Consider the following 15,846-nt stretch of genomic DNA (forward strand, 5'->3'; position numbering starts at 1 on the left):
TACGCAAAAGGGAGAAGGAACACTTCTGCCAAGGAGCACAATCCAGGTTGGATTTTATTGTGAAGAAGTCATGCAAGGATACATTTCAAGGGTTTAATATCACGTGGCAAGATTCCCTTCTCCCAAGACAAAGCTGTGGGAAGAGATGAAAAATCTTGGAGGATGGGTCCACTGGTAGCTATTAAACATGATAATCTGGCTGTACTCCCATCTCCAAGTCCTGAACAACTAAAAGGATTGAGCAGGGGTAGGATCTGACTATATATGGTATTTTTATGTGCTTTCCCTAACCATCTGCAGCTGACCATTACTTGGAGATAGGGTACTGGTTTAGATGGGCTTCTGATCTGACTCTATGTACTCATTTTTATATTCCTGTGGTCTTTGCGAGAGAAAACACTGTGAAGATCCTCTGATGTTTCAGCTATTCTGCGAGGGAGAAACAGTCATATCTGTAAGACGTGGGCTGAGAAACCTGACCAGGTACATCACAAACCTCCAGAAACTTATTCACATTTTAGAGTCCTTTCAGTGTCAAGAATGCACATGAGGAAACTGTAACTTCATTTTTAGGACTGTGTGTGTCTTCTTGTCAGTGAAAAAAGTGACCAGCATCTCTCCTTCTTCCCCAGTTCAAAAGTGGATTACAGTGACAATTTTTTGCAGAAAGGATTTCATTTGCTAACCCCTCTCCAGTTATTTTTAGAAATGTTTTGCATTTTCTTTTGCATTTAAATATTTCTCTAAATCTTAACATTTTGAACAGGCTTACTCATCAATAGTATAATTGTTGCTGATATTTTCATACATAACAAATATTTGGGGTGCTTCCATTTTCCAGGAGAGGTCAGTACTTAAAAAAAAAAAAATAGTCTATTTTTAGATGTTTCAGGCTGGTCTTGAAAAATCATTAATCTCTTTGCATGTTCTTGGTCCTGCACTGTCATCTGTTTTCTTTCAAATCTCCAGAAAGCTGTGACAGAAATATGTGGGAATTCCATGTTGCTCTGCATCAGCCTGCCAGTTCTGCTCCTTTCCTTGTCAGGTTGAAGGGAGCAACCTTTTCAAGAAGGAATGAAACTACTGTGGAGCTGCATCCTTGCCTCTGCCGATCTGTGTGTAGAAGTTTCCTGGACACTTGTAGAGGTGTAACATGATTTCCCTCTAACATAAAGCTATTTTCTTCCCCAAGAATGTTTTCCTCAAGAGCAGTCCAGTCCCTCTGAAAATGTGTAGTCAATAAAATCATTAGCCTACAATACAATAAGCTCTATACTTTCCACTGGTTTAAGATCAAACCCTGAATGCTGTGGATGTTGTATGCTTGTTACCCAGATTGTTTCTGATGGAGCTGGGGCAATCTCAATAGACGGTTCCTATTTAACCAGTAGGATTTAAATGATGAGAATATTTTCTTGTCTGCAATCATACACTATACAAATATGTGAGGATAAGTCACATACATATAGTTAGATAAAGTTAGCAATTTATTCTTTGCATTCAGTACTTCCCTTTGGAAAATTTCCAAGAACTTTACATATAATAGTGGATTTAACATTTTGGAAAACTGAGGCGCAGCTTTCTCACATGCCTGCAACTTGATGGGAGTCTGTACTATCATATAAATACTCTCACTGGAGGTAGGTTAGAGACCCATTTTTTTAGCTATCTTTATGTTCTCTGAAGTGTTAGTTTAATAAAGCTACAGCAATTAAACTAAAGTATTATAACAACATCTTTATCATTATGTCGCATTTAGCCTCCTGCCTGCTAGACAAGCCCTATATTCACCAAAATCATACATCTCCCAGAATGCAAGTATATCACCCTACTGCAGAGTGGGTACTCCTCCCCGTTTTTTCTCCCTCCCCCGTATCTGTGTTCTGGCTTCCCAGAGCCTCAAGTTATAATCCCCAGTTTTTCTTCCTACTCTCCACCCTTTGGTTAGGTTTTTGCCTACACTGAGAATATGAAACTTAGGTATTGCTGATAATGATTGCAGGAAATCTGCCTTAACTAGGTGGAATGGGTTTACTTGTTAGATTAAACAGCATACATCTGTAGAGAGGGTTTGCCAGGATATCATTCTTCCTTACAAACGTTATCAGGAATGGAGCCATCCACTAGTGCAGACAGTCTTGGTTTTCTCACTGAGTCACTGACCATTAAGCTGGGATGCCTGGACTATAAGTACCCTGCTTAAATCCATTTGGCAGAATCCTGACCCCCTCCAGGCAGGCGACCCCATCAGCATCTGCACAACAGATGAAAGAAAGCAAGATCTTGACCAAACACGAGGGGACTTTAGTCCTTTGCTACTTTTGCAGCCGTGTATACAGCGGGAACCAATTAAACTATGTTTCTAACAGCTGAATGCACAGAGAGACAGTTGGTTTTGTTCTCGCCTGTGCTCTGATCTGTCAGCATCCTCCTGCACTGTTATGCAGGGATAGAGTAATAACCATGCTAGGGTCCTGCCAATATGAACTGTCTTCCAACTGTGCCCTACTGAGATATGAACTTGCCCTCCTTGCTTGTTTCATACTTTTACTGCCCTGTGGGTCAGGCATCCCAATGAGTGAATCTCTCTGGCTCTGTTGCAGAGGCCCTGAAGTGTGTTGCCAATGACAGAAGTACAAAGCTTGACCTCAACCTTTCATCGTCAGCGGGATTCAGGCAGTCTGTGTGAATGTTACAAAGTCCTTGGCACTCATCATTACTAAGTTATAGGGAGAAAAACAGATGCATTTTCTGACTAGGTGAAATTTTCCTAGGGGGACCCATGAATTGTTTTCCAGCTGTGTCTGGGCTTATCTAGAATAGCTTCATGTACCTGCTGGGGGACATGTGTTAAGCTATAAATGTCCTACTGTGCCCTTCATGACACATTTTATGTTTAAACAGAGGCAAAATTCAGCAAGCAACGCCTCACTGCCTCGTCCCCTGCTTACTTACAGTGGTGGTGTTTAGTATGTTCACATCTATCGGGACATCTCCAGAGGCCTGTACTCTTTCTGATGTACACATCTGTTAGTGTAGCTAAGCTACTGTGAAATGGGAGCCTTATCTAAGAAAATACTGTAAATACAAGCTAGAGTTGACCTAACTTAATATATTAACAATTTCATATAGTATCACTGTACTTTTAATAAAAAAGCAGTTTAAGAATACTGCTTCATCAGTCTTGAGAGTCAATTTTTCAATTACTGGCCTCGATTTTTGCAAGATATATCAACATACAATTCAGATTACATACATATCAATATTTAGGGTTTTCTCACTTGGACATTAAAAATATTACCTGTAGCTGTATGTATTTTTATCCATGGAGCACGAATATTCAAATAAGAGTGGACTAAATTATGATCTCTAGAATCAGATATCAGAGGTCAGGGAGATGGTATTATACTTCTGTACAATGAAATACCTAATTTGCCATTGTCAACTGCTTTAAACTAAGAGTGAAAATGACTGCCTCACTTCAGACTGAAAATCTTATCTAATTCTGCTTCCCACTGGTCACTTGAAAAGTCTTATGTTAATGTATGCTTGTTATGTATGTACGTTAATGTGTGACAGTATTGGAATAAATGTGCTGTGGAGTCTGGTGGACTATGTGTCTATTGTGCAGTTGTCTGTGATTGTAGGAAACAGGACATGATGACCTTGTAGTCATATACTCCCATGAATGCACATGACACAGAATCCAATTGACCACCCTACAGGTTCTGGTGACATGTGGGAGTGCAGTAAATTAAAATGGAAGCAGATGGAGAAAAAGTCCCCTCTGTGTTTTGCCTTGTCTTTTCTTTCAGGGATGTTGCCTTAAGTCTTTGATCCAAATAGCCTGCTGAGGAAATATGTCTCTGAGCTATGATGAAACAACACTAGGAATGCTGTGTTCAGTTCTGGGTACTCAATACTAAGTGATTACACAGTGATGGGGAGAGATAGGCAACCTTCATTTTTCCTTTGAGCATTCATTAGTCATGGTCTCTTGGGATTCTTTAGCTCTTTCAGGAATAAACTTAATTCACAAAGAAGCTAGAGGGAGCTGAGCAGTTTGGTGCCAGACTCGGGGGCAACACCTCCAGAGAAATGGGAGATACTCTTTGACTTCCATTAGAAATTCTCCCATAATCTTGGGCTTGCTTCTGCTGGCTGGCCACTGCCATTAACTGCCATTAACTGTTTGCATGACTCAGGGTATGTGCTTTCCAGTGTGCTATCTATCTATCTACCTACTTACCTACGTACCTACCTACCTGTTTCTTTGCTTGTAATGGAACAGCCCAGGCTGCATGGATGTGTAAGCTTTATTTTCTGGGTTTCCTGCTTAAACTGTGTGACTCTAAGTCCATGAGCTCTCTAGGTTCCTATATCTGTTGCATTTGGACATTTAAAGCTGAAGTTCTCACCAGCATTTTGGAGGCTTGTTTCTAGGGCTGGATTTTGCCATTTGATGTGGATCATACATGCTGCATCTTGTGAGGCTAATAGGATGGGGAATAATGGGCCCTGTAGCCACAGTGAAGGTCCCTGAGAAATTCACTCATGCATGTCACAAAAGCAATTTTCCCAGTTCTGTGATACTTAGAAGCAGTCTAAAAAGTCTCCATTTAGAATAAGATGCCATGCTGGATTTTTTTAGTGTCTCTGGACTTCAGTTATGTTCTGAGTGTCCCATGAAGCTTTAGGGTCACAGTGACTGTTGTACCACTCCTAGGCAAATGCACCCAGACTCAAGTTTGTTCAGCGGTCATTGTGCATAGTTCTTAAAACTCCAAGCTCACTTTTACATATTCACTGAGCAGAGACATAGTAATCACTGCATTATATTAGCGTCTGTATATCTGACACACCCAGTGATTTGTTTGCAGACTTTCCCACACCCTCAGAGCTGCCACTTCTTAGTTTGGGTCATTTTTACTATGGCTGTGTCAGATGTCATTTTCCCTCCAGATATTTTTGGGTGTAGCTGATTGCATCAGGGAGAGAGGACAACACAAGTCTGCTTTTTGCAGTTTACCTGAGTTGCATCATTAGGGAGCGTTAAAACATTCAGGCAGTTGGACTAGGTGATCATTGTAGGTCCCTTCCAACTGAACTATTCTATTCTATTCTATTCTATTCTATTCTATTCTATTCTATTCTATTCTATTCTATTCTATTTGTTTCTGTTTCTGTTTCTGTTTCTGTTTCTGTTTCTGGGTGGTTTTTTAATTTGGTTTGATTTGCTTTATTTTTTTACTATGTACCTTCTATCCATATGGTTACAGTGGTTCTTTCTTTTCGCACTCCTTTCTTTACCCAGCAGAGGAATATGATAGTCCTGAGAATCTAATATGGGCCTTACTAGACCTTACTGCACTGAACCACTGGGCCAACACAGGCCTCTCATTTCCTATTGCCATTTGGTATCAGTAGGAGGATTTTGTTATAATTCTATTTCATTGGGCCTGTCTGATGTATCAAAAAGTCTGTGTGGTTATGTTTATTAGTATTTTATGATTTTTTTTTCCTTGCTTGAACTGTGTCAGCTATTGGAGGTCTTCTGCTGTAAAATGTGTCACAAAGCTGACTAAGTGGCCACTTGTCCTGCTTGCTTTACTAATTGTGCTGAGCCAAGTAGTATCTATTGGATATGCAAGCATGGAAGGTAAGGAATGGTTTTGTTAACTCAGGGAAACAAACGAGTTGTAGATGGGTGCTATGCTGCTTGTTTGGCCAATAATTACAGGCTGCAGACTTCACAGGTTCCATAAGCTAAGCAATCTCCACCTTGCTTAATACTTGGATAAGATACCAAAGTCTATATGAAGCAGTGCTGATCACTTAGAGGCATATATCAATTTTGATTCAGGTTCAAGACTGAAATCTGAGGAATTGGATATTACAGGGTATCAGAATTTCTTGCCTGTATTCCACAGTGCTTTTAAGTGCTAAACTAGTCATCTTTGAGGAAAGGATTCAAGATTTTAGACTATTAGGAAACATAACTTACAGAATAAAGTAACAATTTTGGTCAGTACTTTGCCTGGTTCAGTAAAATGTATAGTTCTCAGATACTTATCATTAGGTGCACTAAGAATGGGACACAGTCTAATATAGCTGTCTTTGATTTCTGGTTTCTCTTTGTCTTTTGGCTGCTTGTTTCTGACTCCACACAGAAACCTTAATAAACTGTCCTCTTCCAAAAAATGTTGATATTGATAGTCCATTGGACTCCACCCCTCTGTGTCTGAGAGTTGTGTTACACTGGGCCGATTACAGGACCACATTTACAAAAATATTTGTTAGCTGTGGATGCTTCAGTTTTTGTGTTCAAAATTTATACAATTTATGATGTGACCCAAAACACCTCAGCTCTAGCAGACATTGGCTTTGACCTGTAGGGCTTGTTTTTTTGGAGTTGTTGGGCATCTGCATCATCAGTTGACTTCAAAAGGAGTTGTGGGTGCAAAGACATTCAGTCACTTGCCCAAGGTCGCACTGACAGTCAGGATCAGAGCTCCACAGAGCAGTTCCTGGCTCCAAGTAAATAAAAGCACACAACAAACTAGTAGAAATTTCTGAGCTGTTCAGGGATCCTGTGTAGCTGCACCTCCAGAAATGGGTCTTGTGTTTCTCAATAAGATTTAAACAGCTACACTTTCATAATAACAGTTATCACCACCTATGCAGCGACAGTAACTACCAGCTGAGTAGGAACTATTGTCCACTACTGAAGTAATCTCTTCCATTGTAGTGATTGTTTTTAAAATATCGTGGCTTGGGAATTGCTTGGAATGTCCCTTCCTGTGCTGGCTTGGCACTGACCTACCTGCTTGTAGAGTGACTGTGAGGCAGTGATTCTTGGTTTTCTTTCCTGAGGACTTACCACAATTGGCTTTGCACCAAAGAGGTGGGTGAACAATGCAGCAAGTCCTGCTTTTTCATATCCACTTCAGTAAGTTTAAGGTTGCCTGGAAAACTCAACAGCTATAGAAAGCAGCATGTTGGAGTGGCGCCACAGCCTCATCCTTCCTTATAGTATCAGCTGAATTGGCTAGGGAGTTCTGGCTGCACCTTTTCACAAAAACAGTAATTTCCCTGAGCTCTCATTAGCACACTCCAGTGATCAGGGTGCACCATGCTGTGCAAAAGTTCTACATACTTCAGAAATAATGTAATCTAGGTTTTTGTCTTAGGTCTAAGCATGATTTGACTAATGGTGATTTAGAGCTGAAATAGAAGTAAGGCTGGAGAGGTGGGCTAAACATTTTTCTCATTTAGCTGAGTTGTCTAAACACCGGTGACTAAGATGAGCTTATGCAGAGCCTTCTGACATTGACTCTGAGTCAGGCATTATTATCCCTCTTTTAGAGAGTACACAGTCAGAAACATGAATTGGCTTGCCCATGCCCACACAGAAGTGCACAGCTAGTGTCAGCATTACAACTTGGCTACTCAGAAGCACACAGATGTGCAATATGCATTGCACTTCTTCCCACCCCTACTTGCTGTAAAGACTTCTTGCAAGGGATCAGATGCATACTCTCTGTTCTCTTGCTGTCTTTTGTAAGTATGGTTGTTCTCTTTTGGTGTAATTTTCTTTTTAATGTAGAAGTCTTCATGAGTAAAGCAATGCTTTTCAATATATACAGTTTCATGATCACTGTAAAAATACAGTTCCTTGAGTCTGAAAAAGTTTGTATCTGTAGAGCTTTCTGTTGTTGGCTCTCCTGGGTAAACCAGTACATATTGGTGGAAAGTGAGAGAGGACATACGAAGATTTCCAGAAGTGGCTGAAGGAAATTTTCCTGGCCATAGCAAAGCACAACACTGAAAATGAGAGGAAAATAAATTTAAATGAAACCAGTAAGTTCTAAAAGGTTTAGAAAACTTCAGGTTGATGCTGAGGTTGAGACTTAGGTTTCCTGTCTGTTGACAATTTATGAATGCCTTTGCCTCTCCCTAGATGTTGGGCATAACTGTGTCAACTTCCCTACGGCCCGGAGCAGAATCTGCAGGCCCTTTCCTTTAAAGCCTTTGGAATTTACATAACCCTGCAATTGTAGCAATGCAAAATGTGGCTCTGGTTACAATAACAAGGGTTTAGGGAACGCAGGGAGAGATTGTAGCAGCAAAGGCATAAAAGCAAAACAAAACAAAACCCTACATGCTGTTTTAATTTTCAGCAGCCACGTGAGAACTGTCCTGCAGTTCCTGGCTATAAATAAATTTCTGCCGTCATAGGAAGACAAAAAACAAAACAGTTCACATTCCTCTCAAATTTTCTTAAGGTTATAAAAAATAAGGGAAAGGTAAATATTTCAAAAGCAGAGTGTGTCTTTGCTGAGGAATGCCAAATTATTACTCAAGGGGGTTGATATTTGCATCAAGTGATGAAACTTGGCATTAAACCTCTCTTTCCCTGCTCCATCTCGGCAAGATCTTTTGAGAAAACCACGTAGGACTGCCTATGGGTAATGTGCCAGGCAATGCTTCTTAAGGCCCCAGAGGTTCACTGCCCTAGTGTCAGCTGAGGCAGGAACTTTCTTTGAGATGAATGAGGTCTACACAGAAGCATGCCTGTTGCTTCTTGTCAGATGTTACATCCTAGTTCTGTTACATGTTGTGTTAGGAAGATGGGAATGAGGGTCACTTCATTGCATAGTGAGATGCTGTGGCACAGACAGATGCAGATGTGAATGCACAATCAGTCAGTGTTCCATATCAAAAGTAGTGCTACAGAAATAAACAGGCCTGCTTGATAAGTAAGCTTATAGTTGTTACATGTAGCTAAACAAAGACTTGGTCACCTGTTCAAATCCAGTTTCAGTTGATCAGAATAAAAAATTGTTACAATTGCAAGTGTCGTAGGGTAGGCTACCTTACGTCTAGACTCAGGGATGAGAAGATGTAATGCCATGTGAATTGCATGACTAAGGTTAGCTCTTTACGGAATATAAGGACAGATTGAATCATGAAGTGGTAATATAGGGAATGAATGGAGATAACCTTTAGCAAAGAGCCCTAGGGTAACTAGGACCATGTGAGGGTTTCTCTACATTAATGAGATGGAAAGGTTTAATTGAAACTTCTTTCTAGGAAGGTAAAGACCCAAGTCTTAAAATGTGGCCTAATGTATCAGTGTGGTGAAGTCCCAGGCAGCAAGACTGGAGACTGGGAAAGAAATATCAACACCAGCAAACTGGGAAGGAACTGCGGTTTGCAGGGAAAGTGGTTGATTTAAGTTGACCCTGAACGCTGGTGTTGCTTTGAATGGGCATGAGGCCTCCCAGAATGGGACATCTTTGAATTTGTGTGTTCCCTGGAAAGCATAGGAAAGACATTGCAGCAGAGGAGGAGCCTGATGTTGTTGTGAAATGGTTCTCCAGTGTATGATAGCATCTGCTTGACACTACCTCATTGTAGGGATGGATGATGAGCCAGTTGAGAGCTTGTGAGTGAGGATTAGTGGGCAATACAACAAGAACAATGCTTTGGTGGATGTCTGTTATAGATCGCCTGATCAGAAGAAAGAGTAAAGGAGACCTTCTTCATGCAACCAGAAGAGCCTTATGACCACCTCAATATCTGCTGGAAGGGCAACACAGCAGGGCACAAGAAATCCGGGAAGTTTCTGGAGTTATGTCAACTTCCTAATACAGATAATGGATGAGCTGAAAAGAGGAGTCTAGTATTTACAAACAAGGAAGAATGGGTTGGGGATGTGAAAGTCAAGGGTAGCTTTGGCTGCAGTGACCATGGGATGGTAGAGTTCAGGATCCTGAGAGGAGGGAGCAAGACAAAAATCAGGATGACAGCCTTGGATTTCAGGAGAGCAGACTGTGGCCTGTTCAGGGACCTACTTGAAAGAATCCCACAATATATGGCCCTGGAGGGAAGAGAGGTCCAGGAGAGCAAATTGATTTTCAAGGATCACCTCCTCCAAGCTCAAGAACAGTTCATCCTGATGAGCAGGAAATGAAACAAAGGTGTCAGGAGGCCTGTGTAGATAAGCAAGGAGCTCCTGACTAAACTCAAACATAAAAAGGAAGTTTACAAAAGGTGGGAGTAGGTTCAGGTGACCTGAGAGGAATATAGAGACACTATCTGAATGTTTGGGGATGGGATAAGGAAAACCAAGGCCTACCTGGAGTTGAATCTGCTAAAGGACATGAAGGGCAACAAAAAAGGTGTCTAAAGGGAGATCAGCTGCAAAAGAAAGATCAGGAAAAAAGTAGACCCACTGCTGAGTGGCCTAGGAGACATGGTGACAAAGGACACAGAAAAGGATGAGATACTCAAGCCTTCTTCACTGTGATCTTTACTGGAAGTACTCGCCTTCAGAAATCCCAGGCCTCTGAGACCAGTGGCAAAGTATGGAGCAAGCAAGACTTACCCTTGATGGTTACGGAATACTTAAATAAACTGGACAAATAAGCAAGTCCCTGGAACCTGGTGGGATACACCCACGAATGCTGAGAGAGCTGTCTAATGTCATTGTGAAGCCACTTTTGATTAGCTTTGAAAGGTCATGGCCACTGTGGGAGGTTCTTGAGGAGCTGAAGAAAGTAATTGTTACTTTTATCTTCAAGAGGGACAAGAAAGAGGATCTGGAGCACTACAGGGTGGACAGCTTCATCTCAATCCCTGGGAAGACAATGGAACAAACAATCCTAGAAACCATTTCCAAACATATGAAGGACAAGAAGGTGACTGGGAGTAGTCAGCACAGATCTATAAGGAGGAATCATGCCTGACCATCCTAATAGCCTTCCATGATGAGATTATTGGCTTGGTAGATATGGGAAGAGCAGTAGATGCTGTTTATCTTGACTTTAGTAAGGCTTTTGACACTTTCACATAATGTCCTCATTGACAAACTGATGAAGTGTGGGCTAGATAAGTGAACAGTGACATGGCTTAGTAGCTGGCTGAGCTGCTGGGCTCAAGAGGTTGAGGTCAGCAGCAAACAGATCAGCTGCAGGCCACACAAATGGTGTATCCCAGGTTGAGTACTGGGATCCAAAACTGTTTAACATCTTCATTAATGGCCTGGGTGATGGGACCGAGTGCACCCTCAGCGAGTTTGCAGACAACATAAAACTGGGAAGAAAGATTGACCAGATGGTCATACTGCTGTTTGTAGGCACCTCAATAGGAATCTCATAAAATTCAGCAAAGGGAAGTGAAGTCCTGTTCCTGGGGAGGAATAACCTCATGCACCAGTACAGGCTGGGGCCACCCAGCTGGAAACCAGCTTTGTGAAAAAAGACCTGGAGCCCTGGTAGGCAACAAGTTGAACATGAGTCTGAAACGTACCTTGTGGCAAAGGCGGCCAACAGCCTTTGGGCTGTATTAGGAAAAACATTGCCAGCAAGTTAAGAGAGGTGATCCTTCCTCTCTGCTCAGTATTGGTGGGACACATCTGGAGTGCTGTGTCCAGTTCTGGGGTTCTCCAGTGCAAGAGAGAGATGGACATATTGGAGAGAGTGCAACAAAGGGCCACAAAGATGATTAAAGGGCTGGTACATCTGACATATGAGGAGAGACTGAGACACCTGGCACTGTTTATTCTGGAGAAGAGAAGGCTTGAGGGGATCTTATCAATATGTATAAATACCTGATGGCGGGGCGAGTAAAGAAGATGGAACCAGATGCTTCTCAGTGGTGCCCAGTGGCAGGACGAGAGTTTATGGGCACAAACTGAAACACAGGAAATTCCATTTAAACATAAGAAAAAACTTTTTTTAATGTAGGCATGATCAAGTACTGGAACAGGCTGCTCAGAGAAGTTGTGGAGGCTTCACGCGTAGAGATACTCAAAATCTGACTAGATGGGGCCCCAGGCAACCTTCTCTAATTGACCCTCCTTTGAGCAGTGGATTTGGAGCAGGTGATTGCCAGAGATCTCTTCCACCCTCAACTGTTCTGTGCTCTGTGATACCTTAATCTGTTTTTTTCTCATGACTGAGTCAAAACAGCTCAAGAACTGTGATCACAGCTGGCACTTACTGTTTTGGACCAAGTGCTATTTGGGATGTGCTGTCCCACATCCTCTTAAAATAAGTTATGCCAGGACAAAAATCAGGAATTGTGGTGAAAGGTTTCGGGGGAGCGGTAGAATTGCTTCCTGTGCTATATATAATTTGAGGTTGAGTAGAGGACTTCACTCTCTAATGTTTCTAATGTGGTATCTTTCACTAGTATCAAATTCTTACAAATTAAAAAAAAAAAAAAAAGAGGCCTGAATTTGCCCAGAGTTGATAGACCTGTGTTAAAGTTGATATTGTTACGTCAGTGGAAAATGAGATTAATGAAGGGAAAACAAGGCCCTGGGTTTCTGTTATCCCCAAAAGACTCCAGTTTCTGTGAATAATCTTAAGGCACCCATTGAGGAATTGACAATTTTAATCATGTTTTTCTTAAAACAGCTTAGTTAAATACTATGGGAAGCAAAGAAAGAAAAGGTCGTTTTAATGGTATTTCCTAAAATGACAGTACAGCAGCATTTGTGGAATGTCCTGGAGCACAATCATTTGGCTTTAATAAAAAATAATGAAAAAACCCCAACAACAAGAAAATTAGCTGAATGATAAGAATAAACAATTCATAACAGATTTCCTCCTAAATCCTGGAAGTCATCTGTCTAGAGCAGATGATACAAAGAAGCCAAAGCAAATAGTTCTCTATCAGCTGAAAGCCATCTTTGTATATATTAATCATACTCTGTGCAGACAAATTTGTTTCTTTTTCTCTATCAGTGATCACTTATGATCCCTATACTCAAAGTTAATGTGTAGAGTAACCAACTGACAACTTGTCTACAATGCAGATGCAATCAGTGTTGAAGATATAATGGTACATGTGAGATGATACTCATACTGGGTTTGATTCTAGAGTGTATTAAGAGCACTGTTGAGTGCTTCAGCAAAGAAGCCTTTAAGTGTTTTCTTGCCTTTACATGCCCAGATAGTACCTACTGCCTGCATCTTCTCTTGCTTAGTGTCAATCATGTGCTTCCAATCATTCTGGTTTAAGACAAAGTAATTTCATCAGAACACTGGAAGACCAGCCCTGTACTGAAGTTAACAGAGAGCATACAGGAACCTCTGTACATATTTCTTCTGTAATTTCTTTTGAAAGTGAAAAAACATTGGAGATGCCTTTTATATTGATAGAAAGCTAAAAGAAATGATTTATTTGAAACTGTTTCTCCAGAAGACCATCTCTACAGTCAAAACAGCTGTACTAATTCATCTGAAGGTGGGCTCTTCCTACACGGTGAGGACCTGAACTGAACACAGAGACCTACACAGAGAGAGAGAAGAGCAAATCAGACACTACACAGATCATCCAGGTTAGTTCTGATTTGCATGTGGGGAATGGGAGAGGAACAGAATACCAGGGAATAGGATTTTAGCTATCACTTTTGTTCCCTTAAACTTGTGTGATGTTACCTACATTCACCAAGCAAGAGGAATCTTGCACTTATTGCAAGGTGGTTTTCAACTTTAGAGCCAGGTTACAGCAAACAGGGCCTCACTATCCCCAACTACAGACAAACCAGGTGCATTTAGAAGTAACATATATCCTAATGGCATAAAAACTGTAACCTCCTACCCCATCTGTTCTCTTTACCCCATCACCATTTCAACAGAACAGAACTTGTATCCAGGCTGTGCTGTAAGTGTTAGTCACACTGTTACTCAGCCTGAGGGCCAGCATATTAACTAGGTTTTGATTACAGTTATAGTCTAAACTGGGGGCGTTTCTTTTAAGTTAGTCAATACGCTTATTAGAAATGATAGTTTAGTAACATTCTTGATTTTATGCTCTGTTTTTCCTCTTTCTTTCTTTACTCTGTCCTTCATTCTTCCAGAGCAGCCACCAATTAGAAGAAAACTTAGTGTCAGCATCGTCCTCCTTGGTGCAATTTAGAATCCTTCAGGGTTTTAGTTTATTAAGAGAGCTTGTGCATTCAATTTATGCATGAAGCCTAATTACACCCAATATCTCATCATTTTTAGTGTCCTTTCTATTTCTCTCATAGTGCTTGCAGCAATCACAGAGACAAAATAAAGTGAAACCTTTTCTTCCCGTGGTATTTCTACTTTACGGGATCTGAAATGCTGTGAAGTCATGTGACTCAGTTTCCTACTGCCACACACTCTGCAGCAGTATTTACATGAGTGCAATGTGAGTGTAAAGTGTGGCTGAGTTAAGATGGTGCATGCTTCACACTGATGTAAATGAGTACACCAAGCAGCAGGGCAGTGGTGAATCAGTTGTCAGGGCTCAAGCTCAGTCATACTTCTGCTGAATTGAGCAGTGAGTTGTCTACAGTTGTCTCCATAGGCATGATCCTGCCCCTCTGTCCGTATCCTAAATAGTTCCCACAGCTGTTAGAACCTCACAGACAGCCAATACAAAAAATACAAATGCTAAACTTCAGATTCTATTATGTGAAACAAAGTATGATATTTTGCTCACAGCTCCAGTTCTCTAGCTGTGCATGAATATGTATTCAAGAGGAACACATTTATCCCCCATAATTTTAAAACATTACCATTTTGCATCTTTGAAGTCTTCTGGAAAACTAATTCATTCTTGATTAGCTACATGCCTCAAGGTGACTAGTTTCTTCTCTGGCACGTGCAGTGGTTCAGGAGCAAACAATGATTTTAGGAGCCCAGACTCTGTACATAAACATCTTGCATAGAATCAGCGCTACTACCTAGTTAAATATGTGCTGCTCTCTTGGCATACACCAAGTCTTCTTCTGGCTCAGAGTACCACGATGGAATTAAACCTTGCAGAATCTGGGTGTGCCCCTCTTCCTACCCCAGTCAACTGCTTCACAGAGAGAGCAATGTATTTTTTGTCTCCAGAGCAACTCAATCTTTCTGGTAATCACACATGTATTACTTAGCACCCCACTGGAGCATGGGTGCTCTGCATTCCTAGTGAACTGAACCATCTTGCCAAGTACAACAAAGATGGTTTACATCTTTCTTCTCCCCTGTCCTCACCCTCACAAGTCAAGCAGATTTTCAAGAGAGCAATTCAGCATCCTTTGCCTAGAAGTAAGGAGCCACTTTTCTGTAGGAACTTCGTCCCATTTCCAGGACTCCTAAGCATACAGGAATTCCTGTAAAGAAAGCCAAGTATGCTCCAGGAAAGTGTGTGTCACAAAATAGGACAGATTCTATGTGATGGAAGTTATGTCTAAGAAAAATCAGGGTGGGTTAACAGTGGTGTAATGGAGGGGAAAAAAAAACAACCCAACAACAAAACACCAAAGCCTCAAAAGCCAGAATAAAGAGCTTGGCCATCAAGTACTGAAACTAAATGTCATTTGTAATTAATTGCTGTAATAAGGTCAGCTGCCTTCCTAATTGATTTCAGCTTCTTACTAAGGGATCAGTGCTGCTAATTAGTTTGCATGTAAACTTCAGAGGACATGAATAATCAGAGTTTAGCAAGCCACACCAACCGTAACTAATCCTTCTAGCTCTTCTGCAAAGAATACACAGTAAGCAAATGTTGTCCCCTGCCCAGCACCATAGATGGAGCCAGGACTTGTTGCTACAGCTACTTTTTTCCACTGAGATGCTACAAAGCACTCAGAAGCATGCAGAACTTGCAACCTTGAAGTCACTTTTGAAGGAAGTGAGTTTCCTAGGTAGAATAGGAGCAGTGTGGTAGTTCTGTCACCAGTGCTGTAAAGAAGAGGATATTTAGCTGGAGCTCGCTGCCTGCTAAACAGCTGTTTCAGGATCCATGAGTAGCCAAGTATCATTTACAAAATGCCAAGGCTGTTCTAAGTTAGCATCAGAGTCTTAACATACCTTG

General features: G+C 41.2%; 1 protein-coding gene across 1 annotated transcript in view; it reads left to right on the forward strand.

Moving 5' to 3' along the window:
- The first annotated feature begins 375 nt into the window (after positions 1-375).
- The window catches only part of DAAM2 (dishevelled associated activator of morphogenesis 2), a 204,524-nt gene continuing 189,053 nt past the window's right edge, over positions 376-15,846 (forward strand). Inside the window, exons 1-2 of the mRNA XM_072856707.1 lie at positions 376-483; positions 13,213-13,351. The gene's annotated coding sequence lies outside the window, so the exon portion shown is untranslated. The remainder of the gene's footprint in view (positions 484-13,212; positions 13,352-15,846) is intronic.

Source organism: Ciconia boyciana, chromosome 3, assembly GCF_034638445.1.
Source record: "Ciconia boyciana chromosome 3, ASM3463844v1, whole genome shotgun sequence".
Classification (NCBI taxonomy): domain Eukaryota; kingdom Metazoa; phylum Chordata; class Aves; order Ciconiiformes; family Ciconiidae; genus Ciconia; species Ciconia boyciana.